Source organism: Saimiri boliviensis, chromosome 12 (genome assembly GCF_048565385.1).
Source record: "Saimiri boliviensis isolate mSaiBol1 chromosome 12, mSaiBol1.pri, whole genome shotgun sequence".
Classification (NCBI taxonomy): domain Eukaryota; kingdom Metazoa; phylum Chordata; class Mammalia; order Primates; family Cebidae; genus Saimiri; species Saimiri boliviensis.
In genome coordinates this window covers 58106872-58128959 of record NC_133460.1, presented here as the reverse complement: position 1 = coordinate 58128959, position 22088 = coordinate 58106872, and the positions used below count along the sequence as shown (strand labels likewise).

Here is a 22088-nt window from a genome sequence, read left to right as displayed (position 1 = left end):
GTTGGGAATGTTCCAGAAGACTGCCTGGCAGGGTAGAGGCAGCACCTGCCCCAAAGGCCACCTGGCCGTCACAGCTCTTTGAAGGGACAGATGACTGTCCAGCCCAGAAGATTCCCAGCTCCCAAGGTGCCATTCTGGGAGCTGCACATATATACCCATGCCTCCAACAGCAAGGGACCATGAGTTCACCTCCTGCACCTGAGCTAGGGACAGATGTACCGCGTCCTTCCTTTTTTTTTTTTTTTTTTTTTTTTTTTTTTTTTTTTGAGATAGAGTCTCCCTCCGTCGCCCAGGCTGGAGTGCAGTGGCACCATCTCAGCTCACCACAACCTCTGCCTCCTGGATTCAAGCAATTCTCCTGCCTCAGCCTCCTGAGTAGCTAAGATTACAGGCACCCACCACCACACCTGGCTAATTTTGTGTATTTTTAGTAGAGACGGGCATTTCACTATATTGGCCAGGCTGGTCTCGAACTCTTGACCTTGTGATCTGCCCACCTCAGTCTCCCAAGTGCTGGGATTACAGAGGTGAGCCACCGAGCCCCCAACCCCTTCCTGCCCTTTCTCCAGGAAGACCTAACGATCCGAAACATCTGGCCCTAGGGGTTTCCTTGCAGCTTGAAAAGAGCTCTGGAAGAGGCTGGGTGTTCTCTGCTGACAGTCATGGCCTTTTTCTCCTGTACCCTTAAGGGCAGGGTCTTTCTGGAACCTTACCTGTCTACCCTCATTCTCTCAGGCCCTTAACTTGGAGAGTAGCAGTGCTTACCTCACAGGGCTGCTGGCAGGTAGCAGGACAAGCCCACTACACCGCTCCCCGACAATGTCTGGCATGTAACAGGAAATCAGTGGGGTGGGGGCGGCCTTCCTGTCTGGGGCTCCTGGATATGCTAATGTGTGTTCATTCTCAAGGCCTCCTCCCCCCGACCCCTGCCAGGGACCTGGTGGAAAGAACTGCAGGCCTGAGCTCCTGGCTTCTCCTTATGTGACTGGCCCTTGCAGTTGATGTTACTGCCTTCCCATGTGTCTTGCTGGCCTGGGAGGGTCCTCTGAGGCCACACGGGCTGTGATGGCCCTAAGATAGGACTGTGTCTGCCTGGCCTCTGGGGCTCCTGGTGCCACCTGCAGCCCCCACCTGGTAAGTGCTAGGTCAGGTGCTGGAAGGAATGGATGTGTGAAGAAAGTGGTGAGTGAGTGGACTCCCAGCTGGGAGGTAATTTGCCCAGCAGCCATTCATTGCTCAGCTCGGCTTCTGAGGCAGGTAGGGTGGGAGGCGGGGCCGCCCAGCCCTGCACTCTGCGGCTCTCTGAGGGCTTCTGCCTTGCATATGCTACCGTGGTGGGTGTGTGGGCCACAGGCATGAGGGGGAATAGGGCGAAGGCTGGGGACGGGGGCGTCTGTGGTTTGTGGCCTCCGAGCTTAGCCCCGAATCCTCAGCACCCCCTCTCACTGGCACTTGGGTCTCCGCTTATCTCCAGCTAGACCTTGAAGAGCCAAGCACCAGCTCTATTAATCAATTCTCTGCTGCCTGTGCTGCGGATAGGGCTGCTGGGCCAGATAAACCCCAGGGGAGGGGAAGGGAGGGAACCAGGAGACCCACAGGTGCATGGGGGGAGCTGCCCCCTCGTCTGGAGCATGCCCCATGGTTTGCACACTGTGATGGCTGTGCACTGCCACACTCACGCACACCGGTGTGTGCATCTCTGGGCGCATACACCACCTCTCCCATGGATACACACAGCCTCAAGTGCACACAACCCTGCAACTGCACCTGGATCCCTTCAGCAGCACATCCCTACACACCCAGCTTTCCCACCTACACTGTCGCACGTGACCTGCATAGACATGCCGTCTCCCGATGTCCGCCTGCAGGGCCTGCTGCCCACACCTGCCCCATGCCTTCACGATCATGCATGCCTCACACACCTTGCATGTGCACGTACACATGCACACGCGCCTTGCCAGGGCTCATGCCAAGGGCTTCCTTAGAGCTCCCTAGGCAGGTGGTGCCAGTGTAGATGGCCTTAGGAGGTTTCTGAGAACAGACGGACCATTATCTGGAGCCGGATGGCTCAGTCTGGAGACCTGGATTCCAGGTCATAATTCACTGCCACGTGGCACCCTGGATAAATCCCTTTTCAGATTCACATCTAGGTTTCCTCATCTGTGAGGTGGGAATAATGCCAACCCCAGTTGGTGTTTCCGGGATCCGATCTAGAGCTATCATAGATGGGAACATGCTTCGTGGACACAGAGAGGGCCCGTTTGTGTTATCATTGTTCTGCTCGCCACTATCATTATTGATTGGCAGAGGTCCTTTGGGGCGCTGTGAAGCCCTGCCCCTATACTGGAAAAGCCTGGTCTCTTCCTAGTAGTCTTGAACACTTGGCACCCCCACACCAGCCCCAAATCTCTGCAGCCCTTCCAGCCTCAGCTCCTCACCCAGGCTGCCCTGCAATGAACCTGTCCAGATGAGCAGTACCCTGGCACCCCCAGTGCCCCCAGCCAGGCCCTGCCCACCTCTTTGGGCCACACTTTTGTGTCCCTCCAGCAAGGGGGCTGTTACTGCTCTCAGGGGGCCAGGAGCAGCTCTGAGATGAAGTAGGGTTGCTAGGGTGAGCGAGGACAGTGGGGAGTGCCCACGTGGCCTGGGACAGTGTGGGTGTGTGTGACTGTGGGTGCTCGTGTTGAGGGGGCTGTTGGTGGGGATCAGGGAGCATGAGTGTGTGTGTGGTGTGTGTAGCTGTGTTAGCAGGGATGCAGCCTGTGTGGTTATGTGAATGTGTGGGGTGTGTGAGTGTTGGGGCCATCTGGGAGGCCTGTGTGTGCCAGTGTCCATTTTGGTATCTGAGAGTGGTAAGGTCGTGTGTGTGTGTGTGTTACGGTAGTGACTCTGGGTGCTTGGGGATGTCAGTGTAGAGGCTTTATGTGTGGGTCTATGTGTATGTGTGTCCATCTTTCTGTGTGTGATGTGTCTGCATATGTCTGTGTTTGTACTGCGTGTGTGTGTAAGCATCTGTGTATGTGTGAGTATACTGTGTGTGGCAGGTCTGTCTGTGGGGTGGGAGTGTGTGTTTGTGTGTGTGTGTATTTGTCCTGTGATGTGTGTATGTGTGAGAGAGTGTCTACCTGTGTGTCTGTACCGTGTGTGGCAGTTCTGTCTGTGTGTGTGTTTGTACTATGTGTGTGTGTGAGCATCTGTGTATGTCTGAGTATACTGTGTGCGGCAGGTCTGTCTGTGTGTGTATTTGTACTGTGTGTGTGTGTGTGTGTGTGCGCGCCCTGTGGTGTGTGTATGTGTGAGAGTGTCTACCTGTGTGTCTGTACCATGTGTGGCAGCTCTGTCTGTGTGTGTGTTTGTACTATGTGTGTGTGCACACTTGTGTATGCATCTGTCTATATACATCTGTACCATGTGTGACAGGTCTGTCTGTGGGGTGGGAGTGTGTGTTTGTATGTGTGTGTGTTTGTCCTGTGTATGTGTGAGAGAGTGTCTACCTGTGTGTCTGTATCGTGTGTGGCAGTTACCTGTGTGTCTGTATCGTGTGTGGCAGTTCTGTGTGTGTGTGTTTGTACTGTGTGCGTGTGTGTGTGTGTGTAAGCATCTGTGTATGTGTGAGTGTACCGTGTGTGGCAGGTCTGTCTGTGTGTGTTTGTACTGTGTGTGTGTGTGTGTGTGCCCTGTGGTGTGTGTATGTGTGAGAGTGTCTGTCTACCTGTGTGTCTGTACCGTGTGTGGCAGTTCTGTCTGTGTGTGTAGTATGTGTGTGTGTAAGCATCTGTGTATGTGTGAGTATACAGTGTGTGGCAGGTCTGTCTGTGTGTGTGTGTTTGTCCTGTGTGTGTGTGTGCGCACTTGCGCATGCGTCTGTCTATATATGTCTGTACCGTGTATGGCAGGTCTGTCTGTCGGGTGGGAGTGTGGGTGTCTGGGCGGGAGGCTGCGGTGCTGGTGTGGGGTGTGGGTTTCTCTGTCAGGCATGTGTGAGTGCAGTGTGTGGTGTGTGTGTGCGGGGGTGGTGTGGTGAGGCAGGAGAGAGGCTGGCAGGCAGGCGGTCAGGGTGCTCCCCCGCACTTCCCCGTGCGCAGTGGCTGGGCTGACAGCCGGGCGGAGAAGAAAACTAGACGTCAGGGAAATCAGTCAGAGACAAATCGATTCCCTTTAGAGGTGAGAAAAAGCAGATGCCACGGCTGCTGGTGGCCTGTTAGGCTCCAAGCCACATCCCTCGCAGCCCTCCCCGACTCCTGCGCTGCCAACACCGCCCCCCCACCCCCTCCTTTGTGCAGGGCCTGCTGCCTGGCGGCTGCACCAGCTCTCCCTGCAGCAGGGCCCCACCTGCATAGAGCCCAAGCTGGGCATGTGTGTGTGTGTGTGTGCCTGTGGGTGTGTGCATGCTTGCATGAGTTGGGGAAAGTACAGACTTTAATGTGGGCCTCACCTGATGTCCTCACCTTGGAGACTTCAGAGATTTCAGTTGGTCCCTCACTTGCTAAGGACACTGTGGGAGCTGGACCAGGGAAGGGTGCAAGAGGAGCTGTCCTTGGGCTGGTACCCCAGCCTTCTCTCTGCATGCACATCAGGCCCCAGCAGCATCGCTCCTTCCTGTAGCCTAGTGAGGGAGGGAGTCCTGTTCCCAGATGCTGCTGTTTGCCATGCTGGCCCACATCAGCTGCTGGAGCCTCAGACTCTAGTCGGGGGTCAGAGACCACCCTTGTGGCCTCATCCCTGCAGTGGAGCATGGGGCATCTCTGGATCTGGGAGCCTGCCCCAGCTGCTGGCAGAGTTGCTCCTGCAGGATGGGGCCCTGACCCCTTCCTGGGCCTTGCTGACACCTCTGCTGTCAGGTCACTCCCCTACTCCAGGTCCCCTCCTCTGCCACTCCCTTTCCTACTGGGTGGCAACAGTCAAAATGTATCAGGAAACAAGGGCTAAGCTGTTGTTGCACAGAAGCTCTGCTTTTAGAGTTATCCCAGGCCCTCCTAGCCTGTTCATGTCTGCCGTCACCCACTCCGCAGAGTTACTGAGCACTTGTTCTGGGCCAGGCTCTGGATTCAGCAGTGAGCATCCCAGGCCTGCCTTCGGTGAGCCTCACATCTAGCCGGGGAGACACATCCTGCCTCCAGCTGGGGCTGGGAAGCGTAGGGTGGGAAGAGAGGGTATGAAGGGTCTGCACACCAGACCTGGCCTCGCCCCTGCCCAGACTGCTGGGCTGCAACTTGCTCTTCTGCAGGCTCCCAGCACTCGCTCAGACTGCTGGGTCTGTGGGCAGAGCCTCCCCCGCCTTTCCGCTTGCCCACCTAGCTCCTGTCCAGGGAGCTCTCTTGGAGCTCTGAGAAGCCACCACCTCTTCTCCACACCCCACCTTGTCTGGGACAGGAGGCTCTGCAAGGCCAGTGGCCCCATCTTGCTTCTTTCATAGGCCAACCGGGCTTTTTCTGGCATGGGGCCGCTGCTATTTGAGGGTGAAGTATTTGAAATGGGAGCTACTCAGTTATCAGATAGTAGAAGAAGGGGCTGTTTCAGGGGCTTGGATTCTGTGCTGCTCACACCCCAGAGATGCCCCTCCCTGGCCTTCCCCCCTGTCCACCCTTGAGACCCTGCTGTCAGCTCCCTACTCTCAGGCATGTCTTGGCACACCTCAGCTCACTCTGAAACCTGGAACTTGCATTGACAGACCTGTGTTTCCAGCCCTGGCTCTCCTACTGCAGGCTGTGTGTCCTGAGACAGGCACTCTACCTCTCTGGGCCTTGCTTTCTCCCCTGCTAAAGGGATGAGGATTCAGGCCCTGCTTACCACCAAAGAACTCAGGACAGGCGGTGGGTACAGAGAGCTGCTAGGAGTAACAGCTGTGTTTTGGTGACTTGTGTCCATGGGGAAGGCTTATGGAACCCTTTCCAACCCCCACCCCTGGCATGGATTCCCTGTGTCTAGCCAGATGGGAGAGGCCAAGGATCGATCTACAAACATTGATTGAACCAGTTCTGGACCAAACCCTGTTGTGGACAGACAGCACTTGGCATAGAGCCTGGCCCATGGGATATGTTCAGAGAAATGACTGCTGAGAAGAGGAATGGTTGGTTGTGTGGTTGTGGAGTTGCTGGATGGCCCCTCCCTCCAAGGAGCTTATACTCTCACTGGCACCGGTTGGACAGGACAGGAAAGCGGGCTGTGGTTCCAGTTCTGCTTCTGACCTGCTCCTGGCCTTCCTGTTCATCTCTCAGTAAAACAGAGCTTGAGCTCTGTGACCTTGGAGGCTGTTTCCTGCTGTGATATTAATACCACCGCTAATAATGACAGTAGCAGTCCAGGCAGGAGCAAGCATGCTAATATTAGCCACACCTGTCGAAGGCCCTGCACATGCCAGGCCCTTACATATGTGATGATGTCAGTCCTCGTGATGAGCTGCACTCAGCATCTCCATGTTGACTGTGAGGGGACTGCTGGGTCCCAGAGCCAGGACAGAACTCAAGGCTATTTTGGTTGAGCAGAAAAGAGGTGTTCAGCTGACCTCAAGTAAGAGAGAGCTGTGTGAAAAGAATCTCATTGTGGGGACCTGGGTCAGTCAAAGCACTGGGTTGCAGACAGAGCTGGGACTGCGGTGTGGAGCTCCAGGGAGCCAAGGAGTACCCCGAGCATCTGTCACAAGTCCCAGGGTACCTCCATCTCTGATGCTCCTCTGCTTCTTTCTGTTGCACGCCGTCTCCAGCGTTCACTTCTTCCTATGTATCTGGCCTGGTCCTCAGTCTCTGCTCCTGATAAATGTGGCTGCTCTGTGGCCCCAACTCTTCCCTGGCTTCCCTCCAGGCCTCCTTACAGGCCCTCTCCCTCAACTGCCTGCCCAATTCACCATGCACTGCCCTGTTCCTCTCCTCACCTGCCAATTCCCACGCCACCATCTGCCTCTGCATTGGTTGCCAGCTGGTCAGGCCCCACCCCTTGTCCAATCAGCTGTGGTGGGCGGGGCACTTCTTTCAGCCGTCCTCAAGGTCCTGGCCTCAGGACCCTGTCACACTCTAAAAAATTGTTGAGGACCCGAAAGAGCTTTGGTTTAGGCGGGAAGGCGGGATATTGTTAAATATCCCTGAATATTGACCACGTTAAAAATTAAAACTGAGAAATTACAAAATATTTATTAATTATTAAAGAGCAGTGAGAATAAACACTACATACGAACATAGATTTTTCTTTTTTTTTTTCAATTTGTTTTAATTGCATTTTAGGTTTTGGGGTACATGTGAAGAACATGCAAGACTGTTGCATAGGTACACACATGGCAGTGTGATTTGCTGCCTTCCTCTCCATCACCTATATCTGGCATTTCTCACCATGCTATCTCTCCCCAACTCCCCACCCCCCACTGTCCCTCCCCTATTTCCCCCCAACAGACCCCAGTGTGTGATGCTCCCCTCCCTGTGTCCATGTGTTCTCATTGTTCAACACCCACCTATGAGTGAGAACATGCGGTGTTTGATTTTCTGTTATGTCACTTTGCTGAGAATGATGGTTTCCAGGTTCATCCATGTCCCTACAAAGGACACGAACTCGTCGTTTGAACATAGATTTTTCATAAAAACATAACTGTTTCCCTAAAACAAAGAAACTTGAGCAGAAGAGTGACATTCCTTTAGGTTTTCGTGAATCTCTTCGGTGATTCACTTCAGAGGAGACAATTGGGTTCTCCTGTGTGCTGCTTTCTGCATTTGACTTCTTGAGAGTCATATGGGCATAAATCCTCTAGAAAATGCCACTGCATGCTTGCAACAGACAGCATAAAAGCGAATACTGCCTTCTAACTTTGCAGGCCCCGGAAGAAAAGCAGTGACTCAGGTGGTGCCTGAAGCCCCTGAAGGACCTCCTGGGTGTGCTGTGACCTTCCTTACCCTGACAAATGCTAGAGGAGCCCAGCAGACATCCTAGGCAGGACATGGGATTCTCAGAGCTCAGCCATCCAGTGGCAGGATTTTGAGCTGGAATGGGGGCAGCTGGGGCTGAGAACACCTTCCTGGGGGACACAGTAGGTAAATGAAGGCATGAAAAATGAGCATTTTGGGGAGGCCGAGGGAAAGAAGAGGTTTTCCAGGCAGTAGAAAATGACTGGGCACATATTCAAAGTGGGAAGTGAAGATCAAACTCAGGCTGGCTAAGTCCTTTAAGGTCCTGAGCACTGACAGGATCACGGTGGTGCTCAGTCCCACCCTACGTAGCTCAAAATCGAGTTTATTCTCCATAGTGACACTAAGCTTCCTTGCCAGTTGAAGTTAAAAGAGCCTCTTTCTAGTTTCTGGGTTGCAGTCTCACGGGTAAGTGCACAGATGTAGGACTGTCTCATTTTTTGATGCCATGCTGCGTTAGCACCTGAGGCATGGGCTCCCTCTGCCTCTCAGGTCATGTATGGGCACTCAGGGTGAATGATGAGCAGGGTGGGTGGGGATAGGGTGCCTGAAAAGAACTTGCCAGCACTCCTACAGCACCCGTGATTCAGAGCACCCTGAGCCAAGGGAGCACCCTGGCCTGGAGCTGCCCTCTCAGTGGGGAGGAAGGAGAAGCTTTGGCCCGGCCTGGAAACTCCAAATCCTTGCTGGAAGGCCTGTAGCGAGTGGGTGGCCTGTCTTACCCTCTGCACACCCCGCCCTATTTATTGAGATTTCTGTGCAGCCTGAACTACTGTGGGGAGGTGTTATCTTCTGGACCAGAGCCCTGCCTGCAATGAAGCCACTGTGGTGTCCTAGGGGCTTCTACGAGAGCCCTGGCTGGAGATAGAGAGCAGAAGATTTGAAGAGGTGGGAGGCGGGGGCTGGTGTCATAACACATTTTCTACCCCTGGGCTGGGAGGGGCGCCTGCTTTCTCCCTCCTGCTGAACTCTTTTGGGCCAGGTGACCTCATCTTGCTCCTGTGCTTGTTTTCCAGAGGGTGTTGTCAGTTGACTGTCTGCTTTCTTCCAGAACACTCAAAGTGTGGCCTGTGGAGCAACAGCTTCAGCCACAGCTGGGAGCTTGTTAGAAGTGCAACATTTCAGGCCCCACCCCAGAACCTCAGAGCCAGCATCTCTGGAGGTAGGACCCAGGAATCTGGGTTTCACAAGCCCTCTTCTATGCTCAGAAAAGTTTGAACCTCACTATTGTACTCTACTTCTCAACAAAAAGATGACACTCAGCTTGGCTAGAATGAAAAGGGGTGGGTGTTTCCTGGCAGGTTTTTGAAACCTATTTAAATGGTTCCGTTGCCCATTCATCCATACATTGACCCATCTGTCCATCCATCCATCCATCCATCCACCTGATTTTCATTCAGTAGACATTCAGCTGCACCTGGAAGTTGAGAGGGGAAGGCTCAGGACCCCGGGATCCTTCAGCTTGCCATGAGCCCTGCTGTGTGGTAGAGGAGATGGCCTTTGTCCCCTTTATCCTCCAAGTGTACCCATGGTCTTCAGGCCAGTCACTTGCTTGAATCTCAGTGTGTCTCTCATCTATAATCCTAAAAAAGCCACCTAATGCAGGTGTCCAAGAGGAAAGGGGAAAGGAATTGCATGTACCTGGCGTCTGTTATGTGCCAGGTATGCTCACAGGTGTTATGACCTTCCACTCTTCCAACTGCCCTTCATACTGGGTTGCGTTATTCTTATTTTACAGATAAGAAAATTAAGGCTCAAAGAGACCAAGGCTGCAGAGCCTAAAAACCAAGATTGGAACCAAATCCAGTTCTTTTTCATCCCAGGGGCTGCGCCCTTCTTCTGTTCCACGTTTCATTGTTCTTGGTGGACCTGGGGGTCAATAGCTAGAGGTTTAAAAACAGGCTGATTTGGGAAGTGCTTCCAGTGCTGTCTTGAGTGATGTCTAGAGATTAGCAGCCTGGCTATGAAGTGGTGAGCTGCCCGTCACTGGAACTGTGCAAGTAGAGACTGGTCATGGTGGTGATGGTGTTGGTCCTGTGTGAGTGTGATGTGGGGAGTGACTGAGGCCAGATGACCTTTTAGGGCCTTCTGCTCTCGGAGGTGGGCCTGCTTGGGCCTGCTCCCGGGTCAGTGCCCAATGGATGGAGCCTCTGCAGCCAGCTGCTTATTATCTGTGGATCCTCTGTGGGTACCCTGCCAGCTCCCAAACAGGAAACATGTCCAGAAAGCTGTAATTAGAGCTGGGCGCCACAGGCCTGAGAGGTGCCTGCTGTAGCTTCAAGTGCAGACATGCCACCCAGGTTAAGTCCCTGGGAGAGAATCCAGTGAGTCAGGCCTCAGATCCTCTCCCTGCATGTGACACCCCCATTCCCCTTGGAAGGAAACCTGTGTTCACCAGGAACCTACTGGGTGACTGGCTTTCATATGTTTCTCTCCTTTGTTCCTCTCCAGAACTTTGGGAGAGAGGAAACGTCCGCCATGATGCAAGCGAGGAACCCAAAGCTCGCAGATGTCACCTGGTTCACTCAAGGTCACCCTACTATGGCTCTTGCCTTTCTGAGTGTCTGATTTGACTTCTTGATCCCTCTGGGGGAGAATGTCACAGTCAAAAGAGGGGAGCAAGAGGCCAGTGGCACAGAGAGGAGGACCGTGTGAGCCTGAGTGGCTCCTGGGTCTTTCCCAAGTGACCATAACTCCCTTCAACCTTTTTGAATCTTCTAAAGACACTGAAGGGATGGGTCCCTACAGTGTCTCTCTGCCAGGCTGCCTGGCAACCCATGGCAGTTGTGGTGGTGTTAAACATGGCCCTGCTGGGTGCAGTTGGCTCATGCCTGTGATCCCAGCACTTTGAGGGGCAGAGGCGGGTGGATCACCTGACGTCAGGAGTTTGAGACCAGCCTGACCAACATGGAGAAACCCTGTCTCTACTAAAAATACAAAATTAGCCAGGCATGGTTGTGTATGCCCATAATCCCAGCTACCTGGGAGGCTGAGGCAGGAGAATTGCTTGAACCCAGGAGGCTGACGTTTTGGTGAGCTGAGATCGTGCCATTGCACTCAAGCACTCCCGTCGGCAACAAGAGTGAAACTTCGTCTAAAGCAAGCAAACAAACAAACAAAAACATAGCCACAAATTTTTTGACACTTCTTCCATGGAGAGATGGGGTCTATGTCCCTTCTCCTTGAACCTGGGCAGATCTGTGACTTCTTTACCCCATAGAGTATGGCAGAAGAGACCCCAAGTGAGTAAAGACCATGCCCACACAAGTTCTACTTTGTTTGCTGGGACAGTCACTCTTGGAGCCCTGAGCCACCACATAAAGAAGTAGGAAGATTCAGTGTCCTGAAGCTGCCATGTTGTGAGGAAGCCCAAGTCGCACAGAAGGGTCATATCTAGGTGCTCTGGTCAATAGTCCCAGCTGAGCCCAGCCATCTAACCTCCCCAGTGGTTTTAGTTTTTCCTGAAATCCCAGAAATCATGGAGCAGAGGCAAATCTCTCCTGCCGTGCTCTGTCTGAACCTCTGACTCACAGAATGTGGGCACGTAATAAAATTATTTTGTGTCACTGAGTACATAGGTGGTTTGTTATGTAGCCATGGATAACCAGGACAGCTGTGCTATCTGTGAAGTGCCATGCAGTCATCTTGTGGGGTCACACCCAGAGCATATTCTCCCATACTCCTGGGAAGCTGGCTGGGTTTACACTTGCGGTGGAAAGCATTGCTCAAAGGGAAGGACATGAGGCTGTGGGGCCTTGCATCTCCTGGGGCTTAAAGCACTAAGCTTCCTCCACCCACTCCCTTCTCAGAGATGAGAACCCCAAACTGGGTCTGCATCAGACCCTCTGTGTATAACTAAGAATATTGCCTGGGTGTGGTGGCTCATGCCTGTAGTCCCAGCACTTTGGGGGCTAAGGCAGGAGGATCCTTGAACCCAGGAGTTCGAGACCAGCTTGGGCAACACAGCAAGACCCTGCCTCTACAAAAAATAGAAAAAAATTAGGGCTGGACACGGTGGCTCACGCTTGTAATCTTAGCACTTTGGGAGGCTGAGGTGGGCAGGTGACCTGAGGTCAAGAGGACCTTTAGGACTGCCTACAGGACTTGCCTATAGGACTGCCTGCTGTTCCTCTCCAAGCTGAGCCTGACCTGGCTGTGAACAACCCAAGAGGGTCCCATATCCCTGAGCCCTGAGAAGAGAGAAGGGCCACCACCCTCTCTTCCAGGAGCGGTGCTGGGGCATTTGCATCTAGCTTGCCCACACTCTGTTTTGCCTGACAGTGTGGCCAGGTGATGGGCCTGCCCAGTGAGGCCTGTTCTCTGGACTCCTGCCGAGCTGTGGTCCCAGTGGCAGCTCTGGGTGGCAATCGGCTCTTTGGTGTCCTGACTTCTGGGGGTCCAGCCCCTGCTGCTGCTTCTTCTGCTGGGTCTTTCCTGGCCAACGTCACTGGCCCTTCAGGCTGACCTGAGACCTGACTTCCTCTGGGCAGCCTTCCCTGGTATGTGATGTCAGGCCTGCTCTCAATCTTCAAAGAGTGTGGAGAGGATCCTGTTGCGTTGTAATCTGGAGCTGCCTGTTTACTTACAGCTTCCTCCTCTAAGACCTTAGGCTCCAGGAGGGCACAGTTCATGTCTGCCTTGCTTACCTCTGCTTCTCCAAAGCCCCACACAGTGCTGGTGCTCAGCAAACACAGGTTGACCAAATGAACTTTTGATAAAGAAACAAATGACTAGAGCAATAGTCCTCCTTACTGAAACCATTCCAGCCTCACCTGACTGTGCCTTAAGCCAGGCCAGGAGGAGAGGACTTGAATAACATGTTATTTTGGTTCTTATCGGACTACTTTTACTGAAATGTCTGTTGGTATGGTATTCATATTACTATCCCAAAGCAAAATCTCCATGAGACTTGTCTTTGTGTCTCTTCTGAGCATTTTATAATGAAGACTGTCTGGAAAAATGTTGTAAAGCAGACAGCGGGAAACAACTATGACTTCCCCAAGCATCAGGCTTTATGGGTTGATTGACTAATTTTATATCATGGTCATTGCGTGATTGACCAGATTTCCTCTTTTGCACTTGCTACCAGGGAGTTCAGGTCTAAAATTTTGACTCTTTGAAACAACATTGACAACTTTATGGTATTCGTTTTTGATTTAGCCAGATCTCTGACCCTTCCTCTCTATTTCGCTTCTTATACTCCTATCCAGTTCTAATTTAGGTTTTATTGTGGTACTTTACATATTCTTATAAATCTCCTATTTATAGATTTACATATACTTTAAGTCACTTTTGGATGGAAAAAGGCAAGTTATCAGAATATATGCAAAGTACTTCAGAGCACACTATTCCTGGGCTGACCCGGGATTCAGCCTACAAGCTGAAGAGAGCTGGTACTGGGTCTACTTTGGGACAAGGGGTCTTCCCCTAAGTTGTGGCCACACAGACCCTCGGCAGCCTGGTCCACATGCCATAGGCTGTGTGCTGCCAGGCCATGTGCTGGGTTGCTATCCCCTGACTTGAATGGGTTTGGTTCTCAGGCTTCCTCCCGAGCTGCTGGCCTCACCACCCTGCTGCTGGCATCTTGTCCAGCCTTGCCTCTGTGCTTCCTGACCTCCTGCCTTCTCTCCCTTCTGTGTGGATGCTCAATGCTGCCCCTGAGAAACTGGCTTAGCTCCCTTCTCAGCTAAGACTTGACCTTGTCCCTTGTATGTGGGCTAATTCCAGTTGCTATGGGCAACCACACTTGGCCATCCAGGCTGGCCTACTGGTCTTTTGCTGGCTCAGGCCAGGGTAGCTGACCTCCAGACCTTGAGGACGAGTTTGAGACAGGCTAAGTGAGGAACAGGAGCTGAGAGCTAATACTAAAGTAGATATGATGCTTGACTGCATCATTTTCTCTCTGGAATAGACATTTACCTCACGAGCCAGGGACAGTGAGTAATAGGAGTCCCATTTGACAAATGGTAAAACCGAGGTTTGGAGAGAGGTGTTCTGCCCAAAGTGACACAAGAAGTCAAAGGACAAGAGGGCTTTTGCCTTCCAATCTGGTGCTGGGCTCCTTCAATCATGCCGCTTTCCATCCCAGAGGTGGGGCTCAACTCTCCAGCAGAGATTGGGAGGGGAAATTTCCAGTCACTTTCTGGCAAGGTAAGCCCTCTGAGGGCCACAGTCTTTTGGGAAGCCCAAGCCCAGCTGGAGTCACCAGTTGCCTAGAAGGCATGTGGATTTCCTCTCTTTCCTCTGCAAAGCATGGTTTGAGAAGGAGATTCAGCCCGCACGCTCTGATTATCTGCCTCTTACATGTAGAAATTGGAAAAGGAAAAATCAGAAAAGGTTACCATTGGGTGGGGACAGTAAGGCCTGGGGAGCCTTTGAGAGGCTTCTTTTTGGCCTGCCAGGATTCAGATCTGGGCTCTGATCCAGTGAGGCTGTCACGCATTTTTCCCTAGAGCTGTGCCCTCCTTCCTTCCCACAGGACCACGGCGTTCAGAGCCAGTGCCTTTGGAGGTGGTGGCAGCAGGAGACTTGCAAGACTCTCTCCCCAAGCCTGGGCATCAAGACAGGTAGCGTCAATCCTCTTCTCTCTGAGTGACCTCACACATGTCCCTTGACTCTGGGAGCCTGTGTTTTGTCATCTGTTAAGTGGGACCCCGAGTCCCTGCCTGCCTCTCTCTTACTGCTGTTGTGATAACCAAAGTCTTTGTGTTCTGAAATGTTTTTCCATCTCTCATCTGAAATGCTGTGCAGAAACAATTTCCTAGGGGAACTCCGTGTACCTCCTCACCGCCGACTCTCGACTCTACTTGCTGAAAGCAACAAAACCCCTCCAAAAAACAAAAGACATCAGTGCATCAGAATTCATGGAGCGGGTGGTGCTGTTTGAATTGGAAATCACTGAGGTGGTTTGTTTCTATTCGGTATCAGAGCTTCAGTCATGCAGTGAGAATTGGTTAAGGTTTCGTGCAGTTCCACAAATATTTATTGAGTGCCTGCTCCTTGTTCAGCCTCCCGCTCAGTGCTGGAGCTGGAGAGGTGAGAAACTATAATGTGCGTGCCCGAGGGCACTGACCTCGGAGGCAGCCAGACCTGGCTCTGAGTCCCAGCTCTGGTCCTCACCACCCGGTGACCTTGGGTGAGTCACTTCCCTCTCTGAGCTTCAGTTGTGCCATGTGTGATGTGAGGCTAGTGATGGCATTTTCCTTACATGGTTGCTGTGAGAATTAAATAAGAAAATGCAAAGTTATTAACAGTGACGGAAGTACCAAATGTGTTTTTTGTTTTAGGAACAAGTAGAAGACACTGGCCCTGTCCGTGGCAGTCATGGTTCAGTAACTGATTAGTTACGATACTAGGAGCTTCAGGCTGGTGGGAAGCATGTATAAGATGCTGAAAGAGCATAGGGAGGCTAGGAGGCTTCTTGGAGCTGGTGATGACTTCTCAGCACGTAGTGATGGGATCTGCCCAGGACTACCGAAGGAAGGCATACATGAAATTTAGTTAGAGAAGCCCTTCTAGATTTCCGGGAAGCAAATCTTGTATACGTGATCTCTATTATTCAAATGCTGCCCTCAAATTCTCTTGACGTCATTTTCAGGAAAGTTACAACCACATATACATCTTTGGATAGAGTTTGAGGAGCAACAGGGATGTGGTAGCTTGTGGGTCAGTTCTTTGAAGGCTTCATGATGGAGGTGGCATTGGATGCTTGGTGGGGAGGGAATTCCAGGCCGGAGGAAGGCAAGGGGAGGGCATGTTTTTGGTGTACATGCAGAGGGCAGAGTCAGAAGGTCAGTTCTTCTAGCTACCCAGTCCCCCAATCTCTGAACTCTCTAACCCCTGGCAGGCCAGAGGGTATGGAGCCTCTCTGCTGGCTGAGGAGCTAGGATTGGGATGCCCAGGGACTGGCAAGCAGCATGGGCTTAGAAGTCAGGAGTGAGTAGGTAGGAGGGGCTCACTGTTCTTTGGCAACACGGGCACGGCTGAGTCGGCTGAGTCGGGTGAGGGATGGGAGAGACAGGCGGGAGATGCAAAAGGCAGCTGGGGCAATAGTGCAAGTGAGTGGGACTAAGAATGGGTCTTTAGATCCCGCCAGGATGGATGGAGCACCTGTCCGTCCATCTGGGTCCTAAAACCCTCACTTCCTAGGTTCCCTATGTGTGGTAGATTTTCTGCATTTCCCCCTCATATTCTGCACCTTTCTCTACCCCGTTGTGTGCTCAGGGAGGGTGACCCGGATGGACAGAAGCAAACAATTCACTTGTTCATTGGGTTCTGGCTGAGTTCGGTCAGCGAAATTCTTTGCAGTTACTATGTCTGCGTAACTAACTATATCACAGCCTAAAACAACCACCCAGATGTTGCGACCCAAAACAACCACCATTTTATTATGCTATGGATTCTGAGGGTCAGGAATTCAGAACAGGCACAGCAGGGATGGCTTGTCAACGTTTCACAGTGTCTGGAACCTCAGTCTAGAAGACGGAGGCTGGGGGATGGGATCATCTGAAAGCTCTCTCAGTCACATATGTGACAATTGATGCTGACTATCAGTTAGAACCTCAGCTGTGGCACTCTCCTGGATCACCTATATGTGACCTCTCCCGGTGGCTGCTTGGGCTTCCTCACAGCATGGTGGCCGCCCTCCAAGAATGAGTATCCCAAAGAGAACCAGGTGGAAGCTGCATCACATTTTGTCCCAACCTCAGAAGATGCATAGGGTCACTTCTCCTGTCATCACAACTATGCCCAGATTCAAGAAGTGAAAGTCCCATTGGAATAAGAGTGTGTGGGATGAGAGATATTGAAGCAGTCATCTGGCAAACGTGGTCGGCCATAGGATGAATAGTTTGGAAATCAGATCCATTCATTTGCTTACTCACTGGTTCAATCAACAGACTGCATGGGTTAGGAATGACTGTGGTTCTCTACCAAATGCCAAAGCCCCTCTGGTTTGTTGTCTCCTTCATGGAAGCACTGGTCCCACAGGGCTTTTAGAAACTGTTCCTTCCTCTTCTGTTTTTAGCCCCAGTGTGGTCAGGGCTCCCACTGTTGTGAACTGTGGGGTGCTTCACCAGCCCTTTCTGGAGTCTTTAATCCGGCTTTTACCTTTTAAAAAGTCCCTTCATAAGTTACGTCTCTGGAGTGACTTTTCCCCTCCAGTACTGTCAGGATACACCATATGACGAAGAAGGAACCTCAGAGTACCTGAGGTCCCACAGTAAGTGCCTGGAGGAGGCAGAATTTAAATGCTGCTGCCCTGACTCTGCAGCCTCTGTCCTTTTCCAGGGATCTGCTAGTGACGGGTAAGCAGGAAGAAGTCCTTTGCACAGCTGTGCCCTGCCAAGTCCTGGATCTGGTTTTTCTGGAGCCCTCCAGCACCCCTCTTTGCCTGATGGACTCAATTGCTAACCAGGTGTGACCTCATGTGTGGTATTTGCAGACTGGGGGACTCCCTGGGGCCCACCAAGCCCCTAGTCCTTCTTGACCCCACTAGCTCAGGGATGGATGGCAGCATGGAGTGAGTGACATGCTTTCCCACATGTTCACATGTACCTGGGTCACTAGGTTTAAGAACACCATTGTTTCAGAGCTGGGCACTTAGGCTGGAGAGGTGAAGGGGCAAGCCATGGCCACACAGCACAGGAAATGAGAATTTCCAGCTTCACATCCACTCTGCACGTTACCAGTCTAGCCTCTTAGAGATTGTAAAGGGCTCTCATTTCTCACTTAATGAAGAGTAAGAGTGATGATAGTGATGATGATGACGATGATGATGATGATGACAGCAACAGTCTACTGAGCATTTACCATGTGCGAGGCACTTGGCATACATCATCTCATTTAATCCTCCTTCTTAAAAGTGCATAAAATTTCAGGAGGTCCTCTCTGGGCTGTGCAGGTGCAGGGGGGTTGTGGGGGCCAGCCCCTCATTAATGTTTGTGCCAGGGGGCCATCACTTGCCCATCCTCGTCCTGGCCCTGCTCACAACAATCCCGTGATGTAGGTGGTGTCTTGAATGACAGCATCAAACCTCAGAGTGAAGTGACTTGTTCTGGGGCACATAACTGGTAAAAGGCAGAGTGGGGGTTTGAACCAGGGTCTGTTTGAGTCTTAATCTTATGTGCTTATGATGTCCTTTCCATCCAGCGAGAAACAGAGACTCAAACAGATCCGGTGACTTGCCTCAGGCTACTGCAATGTAGGGGCAGCCTAAGGTACAGTCATTTGGGAAATGTTTGTTGATTGAACTAATGAGAAAGTGGCTCCTGAAGACAGGACGTGAACTGGTGAGGAGGCCAGAAGTGGAAGGCCCCAGGTGACCAGAGCCTTCCACTTGGATGGCTTCCTGTTTACTTATTCTAGGGGAAAAAAATAAAAATACAAACGGAACATCTGACAGCAAGGCAAGGCTTTGTGATAATTCTATTCCCAGATCAAATCATAGCGCAGGGAATGTGTTATCATCAACGTGATTACCTTGGGGGGAACAGACACAGGGAGTTTTATTAAATGAGACAATCTTGCTAAAAGGAAGCCTTACATTAGACTTTGGGCCTTAAATAATATTAGTGTCAAGAGCTGACACACATTCCTCACACAGCGTCTGGGAGCGTACTACCTCCCAGTGAGTGGCCCTGGGGGAGACACCTGTGCTGGAAGGTCCCTGGCGGTGGTGGGCGGAGCAGCCACTGGCTCAGTGTCCACACATTCCTAGGCTGTGGCTCTTTGCCACTAAATAGAGAGTTCAGGCCCAGCCTTTCTCTCAGGCCAGCTGGTACCTCCTTCCTGGTGATGCTGGGACCAGGGGACCCTCTGCAGCTCCATGGAGAGAGGCCCTGTCTTTTCTGCCCTGGGCACAATGATCTTGAAACCGAAATAATTAGTTTCTAGATGGAATTCTCCTACCCTCTCAGGCAGTGCTCCCGGGTTGCCCCGGCACGGTGCTTCTCTTCCTTGTGTCTGGCTCCCTCCCCTCCATCGCGCCACCTCGCTCCCTCTCTGAGTGTCTCTGGCTCTGAAGCGAGACCCGGAGTTTGCATCACCCGGTGGTTCAGAGCACAGGCTTTGAATCCGGGAAGGTCTGGGAGGTCTGAGTTCAAGTCCTGCTTCACCAACCCTGTGACCTTGGGCATGTTACTTGGTTTCTTTGGATGTAAGTATCCTTGTCCGTAAAATGCTTAACTAGTCTCAACCCCGTAGATTTGTTCTGGGGACTGAATGAGTTAGTCTGTGTAAAGCTCCTATACCAGTGCCTGGCGTACAGGAAGTGCCCAAATCATATCCTCTCCACTCTGTCTCGGCTCATGTCCCCACCTGTCCCTCCTCCCTTTCACCACCCCCTATATGCCCACCTCCCAGGAAGGATGATGGCTTGCTGGAAGGCAAACTTCTCTAGCCCATGGTGGAAGAAAAGCATTTCATGGAGCTTTATTCCATGCAGATTACAGATCTGGGAGCTCCCAGAAGTCACCCAGTATAGGTCCTCTTCTTATAGATGGGGAAACTGAGGCTCCAGACAGGGGCTGGGATGTGTCTGTGCAGATTTTCCTCCAGATTGGTAGATCTTAGTTCAATCTCTGCCTCTCCTTTTTCTCTCAACCATAGGATAAATTACAGAGCGCTGGTAAGAACGATAGTTCTCATTCAGCAAAAACTTAAGTGTTCTGGGCCCTGTGCTAAGTTTGATACAATGATACAATGATACTGCCATATAACCATTGAGATGATGGTCCCAGTTGTAGTGGAGTCAATTGAGACTCAGAGTGGTTACCCAGCTGGTCTAGATTGTACACTTAGTAGGTGGAGCCAGTCCCGGAAGCCCTGTCTGTCTCACGCTGCGGCTGGCTCAGACACTAATGGCAGTTCCTGAGGCCTCAAAGCAGAGGATGATCAGTCTCAAGGCAATGACAGCATGGGTCTCAGACTCCATTTTTATTCTCTGTTGACCTTGAAGAAGTCAACCTGTCTGAGTCTTGGATACATCGCTTGTAAGGTGGAGGTGATAATTTGCAAGATAGTGCCTGTGCTGATTATTGTGAAGCCACTGCTCCCAGAATCTTGGGCTGAAGAGACTCTAGGGATCATTCCATCCAGCCCCTATTCTACTTCATGCTCAGAGGGATTAGGCAACTTGCTGAGTAGGAGGCAGAAAGGCTGGAGCAGGGATTTGGTCTGCGGCTGTGGGGTGTCTGGGTGTACTGTGTGATCATATGATTTTCAGTTCCTCTCTCAGAGCGGCTTGTGTCTTCCCAATACCAGCTCCACTGACTCCTCGGTGGCCCTGTCACCCTCTCCACCAGGTGCTTCTGTGTCACTGCCACACCCTCTCCACCACCCCTGGAGTACTCTCCCTCCTGCTTAAAAAGGGAACTGGTAGAGCAGCAGGTCAGGACTAGGCTGTAGGGAGCTCTGGGCTCCAGTCTGATATTGATGGAGTGTCTGCGTTCTGTAAGCCTGTTCCTCTTTCTGCCTCTCAGCATCAGAAGGGACCAGGGTCTTAGGTATTAAAAGCTGGGCAAGTTTATCTTTCTCTAAACTGTAGTCTATGCGTATCTTCGACGCTTCTAGGCGTTGCACAGAACAGCAACTCGTCATCAGATGAGTTTGGGGAATGCTGGGTTAAACGAAGTTCAGCAGCTTTTTTCCCTAACTCTTCTTTATTAAAATAATTGATTTAATTTCAAAGAAAATGCATACTCACCGAGACACACAGGAAGTGCAGAGTCATATAAAGCAAACATCCATCTTCACCACTCTTCATCATTCTCACTTTGCAGAGCAAGCGATGTTTCCTTGCACGTCTCTCTCTGTGCTTGTAAAATACATGTGCAAACACTCTCACACATATATAGGATGCTTCAACAGCCTGGTTTTGTTTTCTGCTGGAAGCTGTGTATGGGCCTGGAATGTGCGATAGCTCTCAATCTTCAAGACCAGCTTTGCCACACAGCTTTTTCCTAAGTCCTGGGCCCCTTGCATCCACAGAGCGTCTTGGGGAAGCCTTTGGGCAAGGCTGGACTAGACGTCCTAACACATGGGTTTGGTGACCCCAGCTCAGCAGTGGAGGCTCTAACGGCAGGTGGTGGGTACCGGGCTGCTAAGGATAAACAACCTTCTGTGAATAAGGACACTTAGGGGCCCAACTGGCCAGTGCCCTGGGAGGTAGCTCAGTGGTGGAAGCTCTGGGTCTGTGGGAGTGAATGCCATTGCCAGGGACTAGGGGCTAGAGGCTTGGGGAGCTGGCCTGGCTCTTGCCTTGTCCTGGAGAGTGACGTGAACAGCCACAGTCTGCAGGGAGCCAGGCAGACCCGATGAAAAGTGCAGGGCACCTGTTGGTGCCTGTGTCCAAGGAGGCACAACAGGCCCACTTGGCCTCCAGAGGCCTCTCCCACCCTCCACATCCCTTCTGATTTTAGGTTGGATAAATGATTTGCCATGGTGAGTCCAGCAGAGCTTGCCTGTGCTGAGCGGATTTATCCTCTGCTCATCACTTCCACCCTGAGGGCCCTGGGGTCAGGGATATGCCTGAGGTCACACAGTGAGTTTTTGGTAGTGCCAGTCCACACTCTAGGGTTCAGGTGAATTCAGGTGAGCTACCATACTTTCTGGGGAGCCAGACTTAGTTGCCAGAAGACTTTGGTTTGAGTCCTGCCTCTTCCACCCAAATGCAGATTCTAAGAAAGCTTCTAACTTCCTGTCTAAGTCTCCGTTTCCCAAGCAGGCTGGCCCTGGTTCTTAGTCTAGCCCCTTTGAAGAGTATGGAGCAGGTCCTCACGGCCGTGTGGAAGTGCCCGTGTGGCAGTATTGTGTAGAGATTGGGGTGGGACTTCAGGATCGTGGTTCATTTGTGAGGTCTGTTGGGCTCATATGCTGTGCTGGGTTTGGGAGGGCGGAGGTGATGGAGATGGGACAGGAGCAAGCAGACATTCTCTGGAAGCATCCAGCCTGCCTGAGGGGTCAAGATGCAGTCTTGGGAGACACATGGAGACTGCCTGCGTCCAGGGGAACATCAGAGCAGGTGGGGTCCTGGCAGGGCCCCTGAAGGGAGGGACAGGGTGGGAGATGAGGAGAGGGTGTCCTGGGAGAGGCACAGCACATTCAAAGGCACAGAGCTGGGTCGTGAGCAGGTGGTAGGAGCCAGCCTAGATGGTTTTGCTGGGAAGTGTCTTGGGAGCTGCCAGGGACGAGGGGCTGCAG

At 52.0% G+C, this 22088-nt stretch overlaps 1 long non-coding RNA gene across 3 annotated transcripts in view; it reads left to right on the top strand.

Annotated features, from left to right (window-relative positions):
- Positions 1 to 22088, top strand: part of LOC141580601 (uncharacterized) — a 290797-nt gene that overhangs the window by 20108 nt on the left and 248601 nt on the right. For all 3 annotated transcript variants that reach the window (XR_012512852.1, XR_012512853.1, XR_012512851.1), the window contains exon 2: positions 14368 to 14455. This is a non-coding gene — a long non-coding RNA (uncharacterized LOC141580601). The remainder of the gene's footprint in view (positions 1 to 14367; positions 14456 to 22088) is intronic.